Consider the following 22,373-nt stretch of genomic DNA (forward strand, 5'->3'; position numbering starts at 1 on the left):
AAAACAATATGAAAAGATAAAACAGTCCACCCATTTGCCCAAGTCACATTATACCTGTATTATTCCAGACAGACAGTTGTCTAACCTGTTCTTAAAGACATACACTGACAGAGCAGCATAAGCTCCAATCTATTTCAGTGCTTCATTGCCTCCTTATTGATAGAAAGCTTTTCCATGGGACTCTTCACTGAAAGATGTGGTAGATAAAAATATTATAAATGGCTTAAAAAGTAATTAAGCTACATTCAACATTTAAACCAAAATGGCAACTAAAAAGCATGATGCTGACGCACCTTTGAACTCAGGAATTCCAACTTAATAAAATCCGGGAAATACATCAAGAGGCATTTTGGTCTATGCCTAGTTTTTACACTCTTTCCCTAAACACTCACTGCTCGTTAGTGTTAGGGCCTAGATACTGAACTAGATGGACTGTTCGATGCACTATAGCTGTCTTTTTGTTCCTACAATCTTGTTGCTCTGCACTGGCGCCTCTCCAGTGGGTCTGCATCTTTCCTGAAGTGTGACTATCAATTCCAAGGCCCTCTAGCTTACACTGTCAAAAGCTCCACGTCACAGTCAAGCTGCTATCATCTTGCACTACGTAGGACTGCACTGCCACCTCCCCTGTTGCATTTCTGTTTCTACTTGTTGCTTAGAGGCCTTTGAGACCGCAGATTTGCCATGATGGCCTAAGCAATGCTTCTTTAAACTGCCATCTTCTGTCTAGCTGCAAAAATATCCCATTGCCCATAATGATTCTTAGGATGGTATATAGTATCTGCAGTTTTAGTCCATCTTTTCCATCGCATTTTGACTCCCTTTAGTCACCGCTATCTATTCTTTGTATTAATATTACTCCTATCATCTGTTCCATTGTAAGGACTCCAGTGAAACAGAAGCTCATTTCCTTTAGAACTGCTTGCCCTTGCCTAGGAGGAAATAGTTCCTGTTTTTCAGGGACCCAATTTTTCCCCCTTTCTTCTTTTATCACCAAGGCTACAAGCCTTGGCAACAGGGAAAACGGAACATCTATTTATAGAAGCAATGAGTGAGGAGTGCAAAGACCTAGAGATGGACCAATTAGTAACTACTATGTCTCGTTAGCATTCAGTTTAGGATGGAATAGAAAAAGGCAAATCTGAAGATCATCTGCATGAGATACTGGGAACAATGAGTCCAATCTGATACTGCCGAAGGGAAATACATAATTACAAAACAGTATGGGTCCCAAAATGGGATCCTGTAGAACCCCAGCATTAACGAATGTTGTGTTAAAGATAAAGAGGCTTAACTGCAACAAGCTGGCTCCCCTGAAAGAAATATGATTCGTGCCATGCTAGATAATCCAGAAGAGATAGTTAATCTCTGCTGCAGAAACTGATGTTCATTGATAACAAATGCTGCAAACAATCCTAAAATAGGAGATTAACATGGTCTTTTTTAGTAAATATGTGAAGAGAGCTCTGCTGGATACTTCTATTAAGCATCTGGGGTGAATGACAATTGAAGTTGGTACTGAAATTTCTTGCATATGTTGCTTACTAGGGGATGTTCTTCCACCTGAACTACAGCCACATCTTGAATGAGTGGATGCTAAAACAGAGTATACAAAAACTAATTCTCTGTAGGAAATAATGATCAATTCAGGATGTATCACAGTCAAATCCAAACATGTAAAATGAAACACGGTTAAACAGCCATAATACTGGAACTGGTAGACAATCTGCAAGGAACAAAATTAGTACAATACTGATTACAAATAACCACTTCAGAATAAATGCACAATCTTCTATTACTGTATCACTGACTAATATGTCAGTTGAAAACAGACCTAGGCCTAATTTTTCCATAAGAATTTATTCCAACAGTTTTAGTCTTCCTTATTTGGGAACCACCCATTTTGAAAACACACTATTGATTATTCATGCTGCCCAGAAATTACAGTTAAAAGTTTTATTGCCTCAAATTGTATTCATGAAATGCCAGTAAATACTAAGTGGCAAATAAACACAGCTTTTAATGGTCTTGTTCTTCCACACACTCTGAACACAGCTATTTGAACAAAGAACTTTAATTTTGTGGATACCTGTCAACAGGATAAACCTAACATGAGATTTAAAAGTGTATAGTTTTCCTGAGGATATTTTCTTTACATTTTGAATGAAAACTGTGGTTACTTGGAAAAACTTGTTACATTGCAAAATATTTCCTGTTTATGAAAGCCATGCATATTATCCAGGTCATGAAAACAGACACTGAGCAGTAAGAACTTATTAGATGGGCAGTGAGGCCTTACCAAAACAGGGAGAGTAGCAGCTCAGAGTAGAAAATATGGATAAAAGGTTGGACAAAAAGATGCATTACTAAAAGTGTTATGAAACCTAAGGTATACATTTTCTTCAAACATCCCATCTTGTCAGAGAAAGCATTAAGTAAGTAGGTAAATGAACTCTTAAGGAAAAAAAAAAAATCCCTTGCCAAAGAAAGAAAGAAAGAAAGAGAGAAGGAAAGCAAGAAAAAGTCTAGTACTGATGTTTTGCAGCTGAACAGCTGGAAATTCTCCTGAAACTTTCCCCGTAAAATTGTTAAGATACACACCCACCCATACCCATATTATCTTTACGAATTAGGCAAACATTAACTCCCCCATAGGAAGGAAGGGATCTGTTAAGTTAGGATTGGACACTCAGATCCTTTCTGGAGATTTCTCCTCCTGTAGAGTTTTCCCTAGAGAGTTTACAGGCTGAGGGTCTCTCCTGCTGGACTGACATGTGTTGAGGAGAGCTTGCTGCAGATGGGAGCTATCTGATCTTCCTGGAGATCCCTTCCAACTCTCCTCAAATGTTAATGTTTTAATCTTTACCATCTCCATTATACTTCTCAGCCTTTCACAGTTAGGCAAGCTTTAATTTCACCAGCAATCAAACTGTTCTCTTCAAAAGGCTCCTTGGCAATTACATCTGCTACAAGAGCTACAATTCACTCTTGTCAACCAGGCTCTTCCAGAAGCTCTTTGGCTCTCTGTATGGGAAGTACTGAGTGTACTAGTGAAAAACAGATAATCAGGACTCTCCCTAGGGGATGACATTCACTAGCTGCAAACACAGAGGGAACATTAATAACATCTTATCAAAACAAATTGCAAGGAAGAGAGTTTGATGGTTAAGACCCTAGAATGAAACATCAGCAAACTCACATCACCAGTCTTTGAGTGCCCTCAAAAGTTACAGTACCTTTATATCTAAACTTTTCCTGCTCCTTACTCATTTTTATGGTCCTCAGGGCAGGGACGCTATGTGCTGAATTTACTGCAGCCACCACTGCTGTGTCACAAAACACTTCCAAGGTACAGAAAGCATGAGTAGAGTTCACTGGCAGAGACATGAAGCAATGGCACTGAAGATATTTTGCTCACGCCTTGGTAGTACATTTCCATAGCCACTCAATTACTTGGCTAGCAAAGGACTGTCAGAAGGGGAGGGATTCAAATCAAGAGTGTTAAAAAGATGAACTGGAACATAAAATGCTGCTCCTATGCAGTCCTTTGGAAGAACAGGGTTAGGCCTTTTCAGGGTAATATTTACTACCAATGGAGAAGAGAGTTGCAGAAGTATACACACACGCGCACACACACATACACACACATATGCACGCATATATATGTATAAGTACCAGTTCCAGGGGAAAAGACAGATTTGTGAGGAACAGGGAAGTGACTATTCCTGTGTCGCACACCATCAGGCAGTTATCAACCAAGACCAAGCACTGCAGTTGCCAGGCAGAACATACTTTTCTAAAGCCGGTTGCTCACACTCTGAAAACTACTGCTGTGAACATCCTTTCTCCCATCTAATCTCCACTAGACAGAGGAGCTGGCAGTCAGGATCAATGGATCTCACCTGCTGTGCTGGCACCATGTCCCTCCCATCTCTGCTTCTTCCCACAACTTCATTGTAAGCCTGACCGCAGCTGCTGTGGCCAGGTCACAGCTGTTCTCCACATGGCTCCTGCAGCCCATGGTTCCTTGCCAGTTTCTTCCATGAGTCACTTCTTTGCTGCACTTGACTTGCCAACTGGCATGGAGAAAAGGATACATGCATGTGTCTGCACAGGGGTGGTTATGAGGCAGGAATGGTAGCATCTTGTAACAACTAGCAGAGTCATGGTTTGACAGCACCCAAACAAGATGGGCCAATGCCTCCAGATACTTCTGCAGTTAATAGAAGTATTGAAAGATAGCTGAAGGCTGTTTCATGGCATTTTATCAGGGTTATTAAGAAGAGAACACCAGAAATGTTGAAGTGGATCTGAAGAATGATCAAAGACAAATGCATGGCAGGAAAAAACCCAAACAAACATAAAAAAAAATATTTCTTATGTAACTGATCACAAATGAGAAACTTCCAATCATAGTGCTCCACATTTTTTTTAAATTTCAAGTGTACCCTTTAATCTGTAGATCACAATGAACCCACTTCTGATTAGTCTAAGCTCTGTTTTTTACGGCCTGCAGCTAAAGCAGTGCCCAGACCTAACTCTGTTCCCTGGTACAGCCTGCGCTAGTGCTTGGAAGTTTTAGAAAATGTTACATACTGTTACCCTGTCTTTGGGACATTCAAAATACCAGAATACATGGCAATCATACAGAACCAATGCCTGGCCAGACTTGCAACAGACCATGAAAATGAGAATACTGTGTATTTTAATGAGCCTTCCATTAGGACTATGGAGGACCTTACTAGGTTGGAGTTCTGCTATAAACCAGAAAAGGGTCTTGTTCAGTGTTAGAAGAAAGCTTGTAACTCCAAACCACACTCTCATGACCTGAACTATGCTCCCCGTTGAAAACTTAGTGGCTGGAAAGCTGTCTGGTGAAAAAGGACCTGGGGGTGTTGGTTGACAGCTGGCTGAACATGAGCCAGCAGTGTGCCCAGGCGGCCAAGAAGGCCAATGGCATCCTGGCCTGTACCAGAACTAGTGTGGCCAGCAGGAGGAGGGAAGTGATCGTGCCCCTGTACTCGGCCCTGGTGAGGCCGCACCTCGAATACTGTGTTCAGTTTTGGGCCCCTCACTACAAGAAGGACGTTGAGGTGCTGGAGCGTGTCCAGAGAAGGGCAACGAGGCTGGTGAGGGGTCTGGAGAACAAGTCTGATGAGGAGCGGCTGAGGGAACTGGGACTGTTTAGCCTGGAGAAAAGGAGGCTGAGGGGAGACCTCATTGCTCTCTACAACTACCTGAAAGGAGGTTGTAGCGAGGTGGGTGTTGGTCTCTTCTCCCAAGTAACAAGCGATAGGACGAGAGGAAATGGCCTCAAGTTGCGCCAGGGGAGGTTTAGATTGGACGTGAGGAAAAATTTCTTTCCTGAAAGAGTGGTTAAACATTGGAACAGGCTGCCCAGGGAAGTGGTTGAGTCCCCATCCCTGGAGGTATTTAAAAGACGTGTAAATGAGGCGCTTAGGGACATGGTTTAGTGGGTGGTGGTATTGGGTCGACAGTTGGACTCGATGATCTTAGAGGTCTTTTCCAACCTCAATGATTCTATGATTCTATGATTCTGAGCAAGCTTCCTTTTCTGCTTACTCGGGGTCTAGTGTTGCCCCTTTTCAAATGGGTGGCACTATTCCCATGTACTCCAATTCAAGGAGCTGGCTCCTGGTTTGTCAATTGATTCCAGCTTCAAAGGATTACACTGTTTTCATCCTGAACTCTGAAAACCAAGGACTATTTTTTTAGAGCTTTTGGCCATATGTATGAGCCTGTGTGGTACGAGCAGCACGCAAGGGATCAGTCACACAGGTCTATTGTGGTTTTACATGAGAAATAAGCTCACAAACTGAAGGGGCTACAGTTCCACAGGGTTAATTGGTTTTCAAGTTTGAGACCAAATCATAGTGGTCATTAAAAAGAGATTATTCAAGGCCTATGAAAGGTCACAAGAATGCCATCCTTTGTCTCTTCATAATCTCTCCACCAAGTATCTCCATTTTCATGGTTAGCTTTTCAGAAATACTGATAAAATTCTGAAATAAGTAATGATCTGAAAACTTGCTGAGTCTCTACGTTAACACCCTTACTTGCCATTATGATGTTAGCGAGCAAAGGTAACTCAAGTATCTTATTCACTGATGTAATTGCCCAGAAAGAATAAACCCAAGGAAGAGCCCCAGTAGGTCCTAGCCTTATAATTTTAAAACTTTATTACCCATTAAAAGGCAAGGTCACAAAATTGCTATTTCCCTCAACATTTTTTTTTAACTGTCAATCACAGCTATGCTAGTTACATAATAAATGCATAAAGCTGAACTGACTGCTTTACAGCTAAGTATCTGGCTGGAGGAAAAAACATTTTGGGCTAATATGTAGGCCATGGAGATTTGCAACACAAAGAAAATGCTTCACTTGAGCAACAGCCCAGCTCCAATTGTTTTAATTTGTGACGTCAGAAAATCATTGCTGACTATTAATTGGGAAATGTGCACCTTCCTGGGTGCACTAACACCAATGAACCTGATCGCTAATTAGACATGTTCTCAAATAATAATGTTTAAAAACTAGCATATCTGAAAGAAAATAGAAAATATTTACAAAAGAGGTTTACAGATTGCTGTAAGCAATCTGAAAGGTGAAAAAAGGTGGGGGGAAAAGGTGATACTGAACCTCTAAGGTCAGCCTCAGGGCAGTGGGCATCTCAATCATTTGTTTTTTTCTTCCTTGTGGCACTGACATTTCTGAAAAGTCCTTACATACGCAAAAATTCAGGACTGTTTGGGTTATATGCTGATTATGTGTCCAGTGAATTTCACTTTGGGGCAAACCCAAAACCCCCTGTATTTTATAAGTTTTACATGACAGACAAAAGAGAGAGAAAATAATAAAAAATAAAAAAAGATTACTACACTTGGAACACCTAAGAAAAGGTGATTAATAATCTGTCACATCCTAGGCCTCTTTATCAGCTATTTCTTTGGCAGCACAATGCAACGGCATTTCCCTAAAATAGAATTTCATTGTGACACAGAGATGGCTTTGCCACCTAATTCCTGGTCATTTTATCATGGGTGTATTACACAATATGAGCGTAGAGAAAGAGCTTCTCTTGGCTGTAGAATCAGCCTTTGATGGCCATTACAAAGGGTGGTAATTGAGATAGGAAAAAAGTGCACACATGTAGGAGGACAGCTCTGCTCTAGAAATACAGTTTTTGTGTAGCTAGTTTGAGCTTTATTTTATGACGTGTCACGTGGAGGAAGCCATAGCCTCAGTTATTCACTCTTCTCTGCCAGCATTTTTGGTAGGTTGATCATGCTTTCATAAATAAATAAATAAATACATCCAAATTAACCTTAATTTCATTGAGCTCTTTTTACCAACAATGACTTTCCAACATACAATTTTTTAGAAATTAGGCCAAACATACAGATTGGTAGTTCTCTCTTCTTCTTACCCAAACACACCTACAACCTTAATCCCCAGTTGTAAATTGGCTGGATAAAGCATTTTTCATGTGAAATAATCCCACAGTATATGACCTTGCAATTTTAAACTTGAATTAGGAGCAGGGAGAAAGACATAGCACCTGTGAATCAGAATGGATTTTTACCAGCAAGTTTCATTTGCTATCATATCCAATTCAAGATTAGATATGTGATTTCACTTCAGAAAAGTAAAATATCCATTGTTATCTTTTATCTTTCTCCTTTATTCAGCATACAATATCATTTCAAGGACCCTGATGCTTCGGCAGTTGTGTAACAGGTGAGGAGTTACATATATGCACAGTATTTTCACCAGTGGTTTCTTCGTTGTGCATGATGCAGAGCCATGGCTGTTCTTTATTCATTTGGCAAATTGATTATACCTCTTTAAAGCCTCTCAAGCAACACAAAGCAGACAGAAGAATTATGAGCTAGTTTAATGCATTTTACCTTGATAGAAAAAGCTTGTAGCTGAGAGCAGCAGTTAAGAAATTACACACATACACAGCCTTCAGCTTGAGGCTTTCACTGCAAGCTGCATGACTGAAATCAGAGGTTTATTAGTACCTTGTCAATGACTTTGCTTTGAAAATGAACCAGAATACTGGTGTAGGAAAAAGGTTGTTAGCTACTGCCTAGTGTGATGCGTAGCTGAAATATTTATCAAAACTCTATAACTGGTTGACATACGTTCTTCAAAAAGCAAACTTGAATCAAGTTTGATTGAGGTGTAACAGGGCTAACTGTGATTTATTTATTACTGTAAGTTTGTTACACGTTTTCCATTTACTAAAATTATAAGCAAGACTTCGTACCAACCATTCTGACGTTGGGGATAGCCATTCCAGTTTCCATACTTGCCAGCTGAACTGCCTTTTTCCATTATCTAACAGATCGTGGCAATTTGGCAGCCTGGCACATGGAACAGGAAAGTTCTGCACACCATGTACAATGTATCTGATGTATTGTAGACATGACATTCCACGCAGAGCTGACTGTCGATACAAAACGGGTATACCTCAAATCTATTAGTATCACCAAAAGTCACGATCCAAACCCATTCAGAAACAAGTATGTTTAATTTGCTAAATGCCTCCTGCATTGTCACAGACTCCCACTTCTCAGGGCAAGTTCCCCAGGATATATACCCTCTGCTTTTCAAATAGGAATACCAATCTGGAAGATGAAATCCAACCAAGATGTCTAACCTGTAAGGTTTAGTGAGGAAAAGACACAAGCTATGATTCTTTTGAGGCACTAGGCCAGATCTTCACATTCTCTTAGGGCTGATGCAGAATGGGGAGAGGATTAGGAAGGATAATTTTAATCAGCTCTAGGATAGAGTTTGTAAAATTTCTGAAAGTCAGTTTCATAGTTTTCATGCATTTATTAAATCATTTATTCAATCTATAATGTCTTGTTTCAGAAAGTCACTAAGTAGGTTCTTGTTAAGATTTCTGGCACATTACCTCAGTGCCAAAGACTGACCATATTCCCTTCCCCCCCCCCGAGAACTCCTGTATAACTAGAACTTCCAAAAATATCCATTTGCCCTCTGATTGTCAAAAATCATGTACTCTTTTCAAGCACTGACAACAGATCCTTACTATTAGATCATTTGTCATTTGTTGGGGGGCATTTCTTGCCCACGTAAAGAAGTATAGTAACACAATAATCTGGAAAAAAGTGTTATTCTATGTCTGTTTTGAAAGCTAGATGCCTCGTTTGAAGATGTCACTTACAGCAGAATCTGTGCATTCACTATTTAATAACAGAATGCAAGTGGCAGCATTTGCAGACAGCAGAATATTTAGGTTGCTCAAGCCTAAAAAAAGACAGAGAGAATGTCAAAAGGAGAGAGAAAACACAGTGATTCTTGTCATTCTATGACAAAAGCATTGTGTATACTGAATAGATAATTAGTGATTGTAAATGTCCTGTAAGTGAGGAAAGAATGACTTTGAATTCATTTGGGACACCACTAAAAATACCTACTCCATTTTCATCAGTAACCAAATACAAGGTAAACAGAAAAACTGGGATAGCAAATAACTGAAAATAGGTCATTAAATCAATTATATACTTTCATCAACAATAATATTTTCTTTCCCCATTCCTTTAGAGAGGGAAAAGCAGGCATACAAGAAATCCAAACACAGGTAATAGAAATTTGTAGGAGAATGGACAACTTCCAAGTGAAGATAGATGTACAGAACAGGACTTACCAGTCCAAGGAACAGACTAAGAAGAAGTGACATGATAGAAGTATATAAATAATGAACAGCATAGCTAATAAAATCATGATACACCTACTTACCCTTGCTCATTCTGCAATTACAATACCCACTTGAGTGCAACATAGATTTAAAAAAGTTCGACAGCAAGATTTTACAACCTCATATGAATATGATGATCTTCAAGACTAACAAGAGTGTTCAGACCCCAGGGACAGTAAGGACACTTTACAGCGGGAAAACAAAGAGCATAATTATTTGGGGTTTGGTATAATCCAAATCCAAATCTGTTTTTTAGCAGATATGATCTTCTGCTGCATGCTGGTTATTCTCAGTGTCTCCCACTGCAATATTTCATTTGCTATTTTATCTAGATCTGTGGCTTTGATCTGTTATGGTACTTCTATCATGCTAAAAATCACATAAGTTATTAGCTTAATGAAAATCCTTCTTTTTTCCTCCCCATGACACTATTACCCTTTTCCTAGAACGATCTGAAGTGTGTATTCCCTGGCAAATATTTGCACTAATCTGTGAAAACAATAATGTTTAGACGTAGTTGGATGGTAGAATTTCTATCTTCCCCTAAATGCAGGCACCACATTTAAGGCAAAATTCTGACAGGGAAAATTAGTCATCTTGTACAGAAACCTTAGTTTCAAGTTCCTCCTAAGGGTCCTTCTTCCATTCTTCCTCATGCAGGCAACAGACAGCTGAACCTTATTTGGAAGCATAGACTGTGCCAGATGGAGCAGGCTGGTTTAAAAATCGAAGGGACACAAGAGCCTGCTTTCTGTAGGAGATAAACACAAAACGTTCTGTGCTGCCAGCACCTCTGAGCCCTCCTGTACCTTGGTGCAGCAGCATTAGTTGGCTTTCAACTGTTCTGACGCCCACTTTGGCTGAGTTGCATCAAGTCCAGGAGTATCATCATTATGTCAGCCTTAACACTGTTTCTGAGTGTTATTTGTGAGTGTAAAGTACCGGTGTTTATTTGTTGTATTTAAAATAATTAGGTTTAAGGTCTTAAATATTACAGTGAAAAGCTACCTGTAGGGTGATACTGACTCCACACATCACAAACATCAGTTTAGCTTTAGAAAAAGTCTCAAACTGAATTGGCATTGCACGATAACTTTTTCTTAGGAAAGGGTAATGGTGAAGGGAGGACAAGGTGGGCAGGAGCCTTAAGGCATTTGGTGTGAGAATCCCTGCTATGTTAAGATCCAAGAACTGTTTGGATCTCATTTAGAAGGCGCAAGTACTATGAAGAGCTGCAGAGAACTGGCAGGATTAACTACCCTTTCTCTGACATTAATGTCAGAAATCTCACCAAAATCCTCATGAAGATCACAAGATTTTTTTCAACTTTTTACTGGACTAAAACCAGTATTTTTTTTCCTATCTTGTATAATAGCCACCTCATAGCTGGCACTTAATGTGGAATAGTAATACAAATAATGTGGGTAATTCTTGAAGGTACTGGGTTCTATAAACTTCCTATTTGAACTGTTTTTATTTATTATTTGCATTAACAAAACCTTCTTGTTATGTCTTTGCTTAGTTAGGACTTGGTTTTCAGAGAGTAAGATAAAAAAGTCCATTATGAATATGTAGATACATACTTAATATCCATAGGCAATTATTTTCCCACCTGCACAATAATTTGTCTGCAATATTATAGTGATAAATAAAGGTTTCCTCTTTATTTTTGGTAATTCTGGGTAATTCTGTTACTGTACAGTGCAGGACTGTGACTTACAAGCATATGGATCAGAAATGTTTTCACAGAGGTTTCACCACGGACTAGGCTGCACACACTATAGCCTTTTGCTGTCATTTTAATTCAAAACATTTTTCTGAGGGACTCCAATCAGAGTGACCTATCCTTTATGTACCTTTGCAAGTAACCAGTAGACTGTGAGCCTGAGAATCTGGTAATTTTTTTGAGAATTTTCAGATCCTGTAAGGAGAAAAATGTATCTACATGCATTATACTGAGCGCCCTTCAGTTTTTGCTTTGAGGGAGTTATGTTGGCTAGTGTTATGGAAAAACATACTATACAAATGAAATCACATCAATTGAAACAATTAAGGACTTTGAAGGACTAGAAAGGCACCCCATCTTCTTGTCATGACAACTGCGATAATATGTTGTCTTGAACTCTAAGATATGATCAAGAGAATCACATGATAATACTGTTACTAATAGTTGCAGCCCTGTATCAGTTTGACTAGGTAAAGGAATTTATTGGGGAAGAATATGAGAGGTTTATGCAAAGCTGTTATATACTCAGAAATGAAGTCCCATGAAATGAGTGGTGTCCCTCAGAGGTCTGTATTAGGACCAGTACTGTTTAATATCTTCATCAATGACATAGACAGTGGGATCGAGTGCACCCTCAGCAAGTTTGCAGATGACACCAAGCTGAGTGGTGCGGTCGACACGCCAGAGGGACGGGATGCCACCCAGAGGGACCTGGACAAGCTCGAGAAGTGGGCCTGTGTGAACCTCATGAGGTTTAACAAGGCCAAGTGCAAGGTCCTGCACCTGGGTCGGGGCAACCCCCGGTATCAATACAGGCTGGGGGATGAAGGGATTGAGAGCAGCCCTGCCGAGAAGGACTTGGGGGTACTGGTGGATGAAAAGCTGGACATGACCCGGCAATGTGCGCTCGCAGCCCAGAAGGCCAACTGTATCCTGGGCTGCATCAAAAGAAGCGTGGCCAGCAGGTCCAGGGAGGTGATTCTGCCCCTCTACTCTACTCTGCTCTGCTGAGACCCCACCTGGAGTCCTGCGTCCAGCTCTGGAGCCCTCAGCATAAGAAAGACATGGACCTGTTGGAGCGAGTCCAGAGGAGGGTCACAAAAATGATCGGGGGATGGAACACCTCTCCTATGAAGAAAGGCTGAGAGAGTTGGGGTTGTTCAGCCTGGAGAAAAGAAGGCTTCGAGGAGACCTTCTTGCAGCCTTTCAATACTTAAAGGGGGCTTATAAGAAAGATGGGGACAAACTTTTTAGTAGGGCCTGTAGCGACAGGACAAGGGGGAATGGCTTTAACCTAAAGGGGGGTAGATTAAGACTAGATATAAGGAAGAAATTTTTTACGCTGAGGGTGGTGAAACACTGGCACAGGTTGCCCAGAGAGGTGGTGGATGCCCCATCCCTGGAAACATTCAAGGTCAGGTTGGACGGGCTCTGAGCACCCTGATCTAGCTGAAGATGTCCCTGCTCATTGCAGGGAGGGTTGGACTAGATGACCTTTAAAGGTCCCTTCCAACCCAAACTATTCTGATTCTATGAAATACTGTGTTTGAAGTTTGCCATAATTCATCTAGATAGGAAGTCAAAACAGGGCTCTGCTCTTAGTAATGTTTCTGAGTGAACCTTTAGTCTCTCTAAAAACAAAGTTTGTTTCAAGAAGAGAGTAAGCAAGCAATCTGATTACCAGCCTAGAGCCCAGACAAGTCAGTGGAAGGCTAAGTCATTCAAGAGTTCCCTCATTTACTAGAACTTGTATCATAAGAATAAATTTTATGTCATTAAAAAAATTACTTCTATCATATCTGTTCAAATGTTTAAGTGGCACTAGCAGAATCCCTGAATGACAGATACCCAGTATTTCTGGTGCTGACAGATTTTCACAAAATGCCATTCATCAGTCTTGGCATAATTATTCCTATTGAAATAGGAGCCATGCATGTTAACACAACGTGTACGCAACATATCAGGTTTAATCAAAGTAATACTATTTTTGAATTTTTGATTGACAAGTTCTTTGTGCTGCTCCCTTAACTCAGCTATGACATTAGCAGCACACACGCTTCTGATCAACATACCAGTAAATTCCAGGGTTGTTCTAATCATGATTTACCCGTAAAAATGGGTAAACATTTTGTTTGTAACGCAGGTCCATTAAACCTCTGCATTACAGATCATGCTGCTGTGTCCCAGAATGCGAACATTCCCTGCAAAGAAAAGAAGATCTCCGCATCTCTTCAACAGATGTCACAATACTCATTAATACATGTTCTGGAATAGGAAGGCTCTGCTTCAAGCAGGGTTATTGACAGAGATGAGTTTGTCTTGATGTGCTTATAAACAGAATACAGAATGGTCTGGAGACTTAAGCCATTGGAAACAGTGATATCAGCTGCCTTCAAATCTTGAATGAGAAGCAGAATTCCAAAACACTCATTTTGGAAGAAAGAGTTTTTAATATCATTTCAGACCTAGAAAATGAGTAAATCAATCTTGATTACTTGGTTATTAAAAAGAAATAATGATAAGCCAATAGTTCAAAAGCATTTCTCACAGGTGGACCATATTCATCTGCAGGCAAAATGTGCTTTGAAGAGTTTTGTTGTTGTTCTGAGCGTGAGTTGTGAGCTGATATAAATAAAAATAAAGAAGAATGGTGTTGGGACTTTGAGGATGGCTATCAAAATTGGAAATAACTGGTAACCCAAAAGCCGAAACCAGGACAACCTGGCTTGTCAGTACTTCCAAAATCATTCAGATTACATTTCAATTTTTTGGGGAAAAAAACGACTAATAACTAATTTCAGTAGCAGAGTTAAGTTTAAAGCGTACAGAGAAGGTGAAAAGTACTGGGGAAAGTAAAGCACTTCTTTATATATGACATTTTCAGTACAAATTCTATCATTGCTACAACATTAACCCAGCACTTTGCAGTCATACTTTCACGCTGGTGCTGATATTCTTGTACTACACAACACTGTTATCTGTGCAAAAAGCCTCAATTATTTCTTGGCACGTGGTAGGAGATAAGCTCCGCAAAAGCCATCCTCTTGTTTAGAGAGTGATGTATATCATTGCAGAAGTGAGTGTGACTGCTGCCTGCCAACTGTGTTGATAAAACACGAAGCAGACATGCAAGGATTCAACTCTTGATCATTACTTTAGCCTTTCCAAAATAATGTTACACATCATTATATACATCACAAAGTCACAGACAATTATGCAAGAAACTTCACAGAATTCATTTTTTCCCTAGGAAATGTATGCATGTAAGACAGCAAGAGGGACAGAATTACAATCCCACTGCAGCAAGGGGACAACAGCGAGTTGTGCTCATTTAAATGCTTGAGAGTCCTTGTAGCAAAAACCCCAAAGCAACAGCTACGGGGAAAGATGAAAGCTAGCACAACCGACAATGTCAACGCTAATGAGGAAAGACTATCAATGCAAACTCTCTGTTAGCCACATCAGTAGGACAATGAAGCTCAATTTGCTGAATGTTCCAAAAATAAAATGACAAATTAGGTATACACTTTTAAGTGTACGACAACAACTTTTGTGTTTCCTGCCGAGAACCATATATTATTGTGCAACACATGTAAATACACATTGCATATCACAGAGCAATTTTTTTCCTGTAAAAATGCACCTATCCAAAGTCTGGCAGGCATAAATGAAAAGTTTAAAAAGATATCAGAAAAAGTAGCAATGAAATAAAATACATAGTGGATGTTGTTTCTATTGGCTACCTTCACAAACCAGTTGATGGACTTAAAAAACTTCTATACAGATGTCCTACAGATGACAAAGACAACTCATTTTTACTAGTGATCTGGAATGCTTGAGATATTAAAATGAATCAAGAGGTATGTTGTATTACCACCAAAAGCAAGATCAGAGAAAAGAATGTATGCCCCACTTACTGAGAGAAACTATGGTGTCTCATGAAAGAGAGTGCTTCTGAGAAGACTTGATTATAACTAGAAAACCAATTGATACAGCTGAACCAAATGTCCCAGATATGTTAATGGAGTGAAAGGGCGACATCTGTATTATGGGGAAATGAGTTTTATAACGTGCTCCTTCCGATACTCTCCCAACTAAAGCTGCAGATGTGGGGTACTGGAAGAACTTCTAAAGACCTCAAGTATTGCAAGAAACCGCATAAAATTTAACCCAGTGCAGATCCTCAATCACAGAATAATGTGTTTTGTCTTGGGAGAAACACAACTAATCACATCAGTAATTGTATTTTGCAACTGTTTTCTTGATCAGCTTGGCACATGGAACACTCAACAGGGTAACTACCATACTTACAAGAATTATGCTGAATAAAAAGCTGATATGCAGACCTTGGCAAAGGTACGGTTACTTAATCTCCAAAACAGGTCAGTAATTTGTCACATCAGCCCTTTCATGAACCATCAACCTCATTATCGCAGTTCACTGCACAAACTGCCCTTGGGAATCCAAAACTAATAGCGTGCAGAGAGAGGTAAGACACACAGTCCAAACTACCTCATTATAGATCCACTTTAAAGAAACACTTACATATTAGGGTGAAACAAGCATTACATTTAGAAAAACAAAAATCAGTAAGAGGAACCCAGAAGCTAAATGTGTGTTTTCAAGTAATACCAACAAAATTAGCTTTAAGAAGCAGCCCAGGAAACTGTACACGTGACAAGTATCATTGACCTAGCTGTTAGCAAGGCTGTATGAATGGCATCATTATACACTCACCATTACTGGTAAAGGCACTGCATGAGAGAAGACCTGCATATTTGAACGGAAACATGCTTTAAAACAAAAGATACAAAGGACCACCAATTTTACATCTGCATGTACGTATCTGCATTATTCTCCAGGTGTAAATGGCAGCAGTGCCTAAGGCCTCAAGCCTGTAAGTTGCCAGGTGCTCTGGGGAGCCCTTACTGCTTTTATTGAATTTGTGGGGAGCTGAGTATACTTAGTGCCTTCTTGGCATCACTGATGCAAATTTCCCTCTACGAAGCTTTGAAAATGTGTGGCGCAGTAAAGCAGAAATGAAGTTTCCTCATGAAATTTCCTTAACAACATTAAATATTCTAAATATTCTACATAGGTACCACACCTCTAATTTTTGATGTAGCCACTGTAGAGTAAGAGGACAATCAGTCTTCTTCTTAAGGATGAAGCTAATAAAGCGAGAGAAATTGTAACAAAATCAATTTGTTGGCAATTACAAAATACTCTGTTCTGTTTAATATAGCAAAAGTAGATCACCCCAAAATCTCTAGTGCTTTATCAATTATAAACCCACTTCTTTTCTACTCTTAAATTTGATCTTGGCCCTATCGTCCTCTTTGTGACAATATAGGAGTCTTCAGTAGAAAAATGGTAATGTTTTAAGTGTCTGAAAAAGCATTTTGAGAATTTAATGCAGACACAAATCCTGTATCAATTTTACGTCTTCAGCTTATCTGTAGATTTGAAAACAACTTACCCAGCAAAAGAGGAAAAATATATTGTTAAGATATCAGAAGGACTGAAAACAGATTTGTTGTTCATTTCTACACACTTTATGGGCCATTATTTTTCTTACAATTTCAGTGGACTCAGATCAAACTTCCCCCATACACTTTTTTATTTGTTGTCATAAAACACCACAGATCCAAAATAGCCACTGTGGAGAAATTTCTTCTTGATAGTATACTGTGACCAAGTATACTGGTATTACTTTTCTTCTTCAGAAAATAATGTTTAGCAAAAGGAGATCGATGAGCAACAGGTCACAGAAGGCTAGATAAAACAAATACATTTCAAATATACTTCAATAACTTAAAGGGAAGATTTAGCAAAGCAGTCTTACTAAATTCTGAAAATTTAGTAAGCCTTAAGTTTAAGTTACATGAAAACCCTGGAGGCTGGAAAAGAATGGGAAGAGCTACCAAACAGTAGTAGGGTTTTGATTCTAAAATTTAATCCTGCTTTATAGTCTAGTTTAGCAAAAAATGCAAGACAACAGCATGCAGGGAGATCATACACACCCATAACTGATTTTGTTTATGTAGATATGCTGACCTAAACTGACTTCACATTCCTTAGTTCATTATTTTTAGTGATGCTTTTTCCCTGTTTTCTTTCCCATGTACTGGCTTGGAAGTACATCAACTAGAATTGAAATGCAGTGGTTTTCAAACCACGTGGATCAAAACCACAGATGGAAAAAACTGAGTTTCCATGGGGTTTTTACCAATTTGTACCAGGTGAGTCTCTGGCTCTTTGGAACAATTGTTTCCACTGTGGTATGAAGGTTTCATTTTAAAACTAAGCCAGCCAAACCACCTGTTGTACAAATGGGAAGTTCTGCTCCCCTGCATCCTCCTTTCCTTCAGCACTTGTTTGACTGAGCAGTAACCAGCTCAGGGAACCAAACTGGAAACCCACAGAAAATGAATAGTTTTCTACTCGTTAGGTTCCCAAAACCAGCTTGTTGGGGTCAGACAAGCCCTAGAGCCAGCCAAGAGGAGGAGATGGGACCACGTCTGTGAGAGAAGCAGGAAGAGGTGCCTGTTTGGCCCCAACTTCTCATTAGACTGGCTTACTAGCTGAAGGCACATTCTCAGAAAGCCACTTTCTTCTCACAAATGTTCCTTTGTAAAACACATAATGATTTGGAAGTGTGTCCTCTAACAGTATTTGCAGAAGATGTCAATGCCTCCTCTAAAACACCCTGGGAAGCTCAATGAATTAGTACAAACAGGTGTTTTTCTTACTTCCCCTGCACCCGTTTCTCCAGCTCTACACAACATATTTTAGAATGTCAGGGTCTAAAATGTTGTGCCAAAATTCATGTTTTACTACTTGGATCGACGGCCTGATTATCAACACATAATCCGACGAATGTTCAGCACTACTGAAAATCAGACCACCTAGACACAGATAGTTATTATCTACCTTTGAGCTTTGCTTGTGAAAGTCTGTTTTCTTCCCGAGGACCTGACAAGAGGTGAGGATGTCTTCTACTTCCTACACAGATCCTGGGTGATCATATCCATTCACTTTTTAGCTGCTGCAAAATAATGGAAAAAGTATCTTGCTTCGGTTTACTGACTTATCCCTGAGGCACAAGAATAGAGCTGAACAAAAGATTGTGATGAAATTTTGGAGAGTGTAATAAATTGATAGGACTGAAATGCACTGTGAACTGCTTTCATATTCATCAATAGTTCATGTAAAAAAAACCTACTAAAATGAATCAAAAAATGCATCTACTCTCTTCAACACTTGAAGTCCTACATGAAGAATATTTGAAGTTGCACAAAGAATAAACTGAATCAATGTGCGTAAGTGAAATATGTGATGTCAGCTACAAAGATATTTCAGATATGATTGTATGAAGAGGTTTTGTTGAAAGTAGGAGTTATTCTTGAGTAGCATAAGGCCTTCTCTCTTCTCTTTACCATCCTCTCAGCACTCAAAGCCCAGGTAGAAGTAATTTTGAAGTTTTTTCTTGAGGGCAGAGTAAGACAAATCACAGCGCCAATAGCCTTGACTTTAGTTAAAAGGGACAGAGATTCTATTAAAGCACCCTTCTACTTGAGGAACAAAAGAGGCAAAAAGCAGAGTAACATCTGTGGGGCTTGCAATACTTCCAAGGAACTGTGAAAAATAAAAGCGCTCAATGCCGCCGAGAGCACAAAAGGGAACAAAACAGCGCTACCACCTCACAAGTGCCTTACGGATTCAGCACCCAGCTCCTGGTGAGGCCTAAACGCAGCGTAACAGACTCCTCCTCTCCAGCTCCTACCATGATAGTGTGCCCGGGCCGCCACCGTCTCTGTAATCCAGGCTTGGTGTCTCGGGGAGACCGAAAGGTGGCGGCGCCTCTGAATCCTCGTTGCGGTGAGGCCTGCGCCTTCCACCGCCCCTACGAGCCTCGCTGCAGGGCCGCCCGCCCGAGGCGGGAAGCCAGCGCCTCACCGAGGCGACAGGGTGAGGCGACGGGACGAGGAGCGAAGCTCTCCCCCGCGAGCGGCGGCGTGAGGCAGCCGGGGGCCGCGCTACCCCGGGGGCCGGGAGGCGGGGCGGGATGGCGGCGCGGCGCCACCAACGGCGCGCGCCCGGCCCGCCCAAGCCCGTGGTGTTGCCAGGGCGACGGGCCCTCCACGTGGCCTCCCTGAGGCGGCGCTCCCCCAGGTGCGAGCCCTCAGTGAAGAACCGCCGGTACTGCCGCCGGACAGCCGCGGGAGAGGGGGGTTGTCGGGCGCTCCCGGACCGCGACAGGCCCGCGTGGGTTGCCTGGCTGGGTGCAAGCCGCGTTGCTCCACGGGAGGCTGTCAGTGGGCTGGCCAAGCGCCCTGTGTACCTGGAAGGGGAAGAGAGAGAGAGGGAGGAAATAAAGTCTTCACCTGTCTCCTTGCTGTTTGTGGTCAAGGCATGTTCGAGCACTTTCTCCCGTATTCGACTAACTGTTTACAAGCAAAACCCAAACGGGGATGCTTTTGAAGTTGAGCTGGGCTAGAGGCAGAGGGGTGGGAAAGGCTGGGGGGGAAAGGGGGGCAAAGAGGGGCTGGTGTTGTGGGGTGACAGTTATAAAATGAAGTTATATAATAAAGTGTCTTGCCCTTTGCTGTGTGCATGCAGGAGAGTATGTGTGCACTGAGGGGCCTCTGCACACATGGGGGCTGTGCCGTGGGGTGTAAGCCCCTCTTCCCTTTCCACAGGCTCAGCCGTGTTACCAGAGGGGTCTATGGATCCTTTGGTGGTGTAAGCATAGGCGGGTCTTTAGAGGAGTTCTCCACAGGCTTGTTCTTCTGCCTTTAACTCTGTGTGACCTGGCCCCTGGGGAAGTAGTATTGGCCTGAAAATCTCTCGCCTGGTTTCCTTACAGAAGATAGTGCTCAGTGGCCTTTCATGGGGAGAGCTGAGAGCGGGCAGGTGGCACTCGATGTGGCCATGCTGTGAAGCATTAAGAGCTCAGACTTCTACAGGCTCTTGTGCTCACCCTCTCATGTACGCTACTTGCCATGCCTGCACTAATGATACAGGCTGGTTAGATTTGAAGCTAAGATTATGTAGTGGCACTTTCTGCGTTTCCAGAATTTTATTTTTTTGAAGGTCAGGTAATTCGATTACAGTGCATTGCCTTGTGTCATTAATTTTAAATAATATTCCAGTATGTTTACTACATATATTAGACCACTATGCCTTTGAACTCTACTGAGCAAAAGTTTCGTATTTCAGTGTTACTCTCGAATAACTTGGGCTTAGATACACAAGTTATTTTGCCCTGACATAAACCAAGAATTTCTGAGCTAAGTCACATCAAAGGTCCATCTAGTCCCTTTTCCAATAATTGCTGTAAAGAGTAAGACTAGGGCAAGTATACTTCATGTGCTCTTAGCCTTGTTGACATTTTTTGTTCAGGAGACTTGCTATGCTGGAAGTAGCTGTGAGTATTTAGTAACTGAGTTTCTTGTCTGTCTTCCTTGAATTCATGTGGTCTTTGACATACTTGCATCTTTTGTTAGTGAGTTTCATAGATCTGTTTTGTGAAATTTATATTGTGAAATATAAATGTTTTGCCTTTTACCTATCCATTGTGAAGCTAAGCAGACTTGTTTATTTCCCTTCAGTCTGCTGACAAACCTTAGAGCAAGAAGATCCCTCTTCTCATTCTGTATCTAACATACCAAATGAAGCTGAAATGAAGACTATGAAATGGCTCAAGGCAAATGTGCACCTTCATGCTCACATATATGCAAGACTCGCCTCTTACAGATGGACATGCCATTCCTTTTGTAATGGCTGCAGCTTAAGCCAAACTGCTGCACTTGGTTAATTCCCCCCAAAGTTCAGGTCAAAAAAAGTAAAATAGCTTGTACTGAGCTGCAGTGCTAGAATTATGCCTAACCTGAGCTAGTGAATTCTATGTACAGCCAGTTGTATTTCCAGTATAGACACAGTGCACAGCAGTATCGAGCAGTAGCTTTTCATACATAGGTCTTAACTAACTTTTACTCAAGTTTTGCAATAAGGAGGAGATAATGAACAATCAGACACCCTTTCCTTTGAAGGCCTTGGCATGTAAACACTGTGCTTCAACACTGAATGCAAGTTCTAATTTCCCCCCAGCTTGCAAGTGTGCCAGGCTAAATTTTCTGGAGGATCATATTTTAACATTTTGATCAAATTTTCGCTCCCACTAGGTGGCATACATTCTAAATGCAGATTTAGGTGCACACCAGTATCCTTTGGGGGAGAATAAGTCATTACAAGCCTAAGCAATCACAGATTGTATCTTTTTTTCCCTGCACTTTCCAAATAATTTGTTTCTATGCTGTCTCTTATTGCTAAAAACAAAATTCAAGACTAGTACTAGGTACAGAAGGACTGCTTTTCAATGAACGTAAAAAAGCCAGGCTTTTATACTATTAGTCAGCACAACTCAGAGAGTATGGACACCTTAAATTATTTGTAACAACCAAAGATTTAGTCAAAATAATTTCCAACCCTCAATCTGAAAAATGATAATGTGCCCATTTGGGTAGGTTTCTGTCTGTTTGTTCTTCACTGTGCCAATTCTGTTCTTTATTTAATTTCAGAATCCCTCACAGTCTCCAATTGTTTCTGTTGTGGTATGTAGGTGTTAGAAGGAAGTTTGAAGAATTTCTGTTATTTTTATCTCCTTGCTTAAGACGTGATTCCTTAATAAACTGCAGTGCCTGCTTGTTCATTAAGTTTGTATTAGATCAAGGAGTCAGTATAATAAAAATAAACAAATAACACAGCGTACATTAGTTTTCCAAACCCTTATTGTCCTCACTGTTTCTCTTAAATTACTTTATCTACATGTAATGCTTATCCCACTGCTACATCATATAACCTGCCACTTCACCTCTCTGCAGTTGGAAC

The sequence above is a fragment of the Aptenodytes patagonicus genome, chromosome 4 (assembly GCF_965638725.1).
Source record: "Aptenodytes patagonicus chromosome 4, bAptPat1.pri.cur, whole genome shotgun sequence".
NCBI lineage: Eukaryota > Metazoa > Chordata > Aves > Sphenisciformes > Spheniscidae > Aptenodytes > Aptenodytes patagonicus.